The sequence below is a fragment of the Epargyreus clarus genome, unplaced genomic scaffold (genome assembly GCF_041222505.1).
Source record: "Epargyreus clarus isolate Ecla_fem2 unplaced genomic scaffold, WU_Ecla_fem_2.2 ptg000019l, whole genome shotgun sequence".
Lineage (NCBI taxonomy): Eukaryota > Metazoa > Arthropoda > Insecta > Lepidoptera > Hesperiidae > Epargyreus > Epargyreus clarus.
The window spans coordinates 159169-162094 of NW_027332227.1; the positions used below are offsets into that span (position 1 = coordinate 159169).

General features: G+C 32.7%; 1 long non-coding RNA gene across 1 annotated transcript; it reads right to left on the minus strand.

Annotated features, from left to right (window-relative positions):
• Positions 1-669: 669 nt before the first annotated feature.
• LOC140750201 (uncharacterized) lies at positions 670-1160 on the minus strand. The gene is made up of 2 exons (XR_012103178.1): positions 937-1160; positions 670-862 (listed from the first exon to the last, which is right to left on the minus strand). It is a non-coding gene; the product is annotated as an uncharacterized LOC140750201 (long non-coding RNA).
• Between the last annotated feature and the right edge of the window lie 1766 nt (positions 1161-2926).

Here is a 2926-nt window from a genome sequence, read left to right on the forward strand (position 1 = left end):
TTGAAATGGGATAAATATAAATACCTCATCGACTATAAGAAAATTAATTTACTAAATATAACGTTTTATTTCAGTTTTATAACACTATGAGAGGAACAACTAATTAGATTCACTACTACTACACTCACACGACCACTACTACTAGTACTACACTACTGGAGTTATAGTACGAGAGCTAGCAACGTCGAGAAAACAAGAATTTCAGGTAGGCCAGTTTTTAGATATGCTCTCTCTCTCACTCTCCCGGACATCATACGGGCTATCTGGCTGGCGACAGTGGTTGCGCTCATCAGTGCGCATCGTACTTGTACAGGTAAAATATCAATTTTTCAAATCATTTTAAGAAGTTTTTTTTTTATTGTTTTTATTGGACTTTTTGCAGGATGAATCTATTATTGCCAGGAATTTTTAGTGTTGTTTTAATTGTGCTAAGCGCCAATTTTGAATGCAAAATTTTTTTTTTTTCGAATTAAGTACTTTAGTATGGCTGAAATTTTAATATGATGTTATTTAAGTAACTAAAAACACAAATTTAATTTGCCAAGCAATAATTCGATTGTTAACCTTCGGCCAGATCGATCTAAAATTGAAAAGTGGAGTGGTATCATTTTACTTGGTATAGAAATAGTTGTCAAATAAATTACAGAAAAAGGATTGAAAACTATTAAATTAATCTGTGGATTAATACGGAATCAAAACAATAATTTATTTTTCTACAAAATCTCGATTTTTTAATCAATAATTGTATCACAAAAGAGGGAGGCATTTTGATAGTCGTCGTCATCATCTTCATCACTGCTGTCATTTTCATTGTCATCATCGTCTTTTGAATTGGTATCATCTTTTTGTAATAAATTATTATCTGCAATAAAATGAAAAATTTTATACTTTTTTCGGGTAAAAAAATTTATAAGTGCTTTTATTTTTAATTTTTACCTTTAATTATAATGTCGGCAACTAATGATGGTAATTGTTCCCCAACAAACCAGATAAAATCGTATTTTCGTAGAACTTCTTTACACTTTTTCAGTTTATCTTCTACAAAAGAGATTATTTTTCCATTTCTGTCCTTACAAAAAACACACTTCAATTTTTCACTAGCCATTGTAACACAATTTCATTAAAAACATTAAAAATACCGGCAATAAATGCATCGACGTGACTAAACTGACGCCATCTGACTGACTACAAACAGCTGTTGTCGTCTATCTCGCTTGCGCGACTAGCACGTGATTGTCTGCACTCCTCCAATATGCCCAATCACTTTTCAATTTTAGATCGATCTGGCCGAAGGTTAACAATCGAATTATTGCTTGGCAAATTAAATTTGTGTTTTTAGTTACTTAAATAACATCATATTAAAATTTCAGCCATACTAAAGTACTTAATTCGAAAAAAAAAAATTTTGCATTCAAAATTGGCGCTTGGCACAATTAAAACAACACTAAAAATGCCTGGCAATAATAGATTCATCCTGCAAAAAGTCCAATAAAAACAATAAAAAAAAAAAAAACTTCTTAAAATGATTTGAAAAATTGATATTTTACCTGTACAAGTACGATGCGCACTGATGAGCGCAACCACTGTCGCCAGCCAGATAGCCCGTATGATGTCCGGGAGAGTGAGAGAGAGAGCATATCTAAAAACTGGCCTACCTGAAATTCTCTCTCAAAAACGTTGCCAGCTCTTAGACGATTACTGCTCCTAGGAAAACTGAAATCTTGTCGGCTACAATGATTAAAAAAATCTTGGCACAGAGCGCCTAAAATTTTGATCATACTAAAATGTTCATACAGTAATGAAATTGGAAATTGACTAGGTTAATCATCGCTGCTTTCATCGCCAGATTTTAGGTTAATTTTACACTTACATTTTAGTTTCTTCGTAAACACCTTTATTTACATGATCAATTTTGTGTCTCCCAATAAAAATACTCATGACTATACCCAATTAAAATAATATAATTATGACTCAGGAATATAGAAATAGAAAAACCTTATTGTAAAACGGGATTTGGTAAAAATGTACCTTATCTGCTATAAATAAGCGAAGCCTCACGCGGACCCGAATGAATATTCAATTGGGTGTAAGTGGATCTGTCTGCCTTAACACTGTGCACCAAGTTACGTTTTTGGCTTTACTTGTATACAGAGCCTTGCAATACTAAAGTTTAAAAAAAAACTACAATGTAAGAAGGTATTAATAATAAAAAAATCGCACAAGTAATTCATGGTTCCTGAATATAAATAAGTTTGGGATTCGGTTTGAAGTTAGCCACAGTTCCGTTACTAGCCGTTAAAACTGAGCTAAACGCTTATAAATGTATCTACTCTGCCACCATTTACCATGCTCTACTTTACCATGCTCTTGAAAAATAAGAGGTGCCCGGGATTCAGCCTTAGACTTTCAGGTACTCGAATTTTTTAACCAATGGGCTACCACCACCACTACTGACACTGCAGTTCCTATGTACTAATAAATGAAACCAATGTGCTTATAATATATTATTATCTAATCGCCAACAGCTCGCTTCGTTATGGACCATAAAGTTCAGATTATTATCAGCAAATATTGAGAGGACGTGTTTACTGTAGTTAGTGGGGTATAACAACCTCATAAAGGCGTTATGTAATATTAATTTGATTGTTAATTTTGCATCGCTGTGACATTTTCATTAAAAACTCAAATATTTAAAAATTAATGTTATAAGTAATATGTACTTTTAAATTTGATAAGTAATTGTCTTTGTATTTTCCCCCCTATTTCAGCTTTATAACCACAATACAATTTAACACTGCTCAGGTATGTAGTACTCTAATTCTCTTTAGTGGTTATAGAGGGCGAAATAGAGGGCGCTTGACCATAAGGGAAATGACCATAAGGGACCACATATCACGAGCATATCTTTTTTTCTATTAGTACCAAA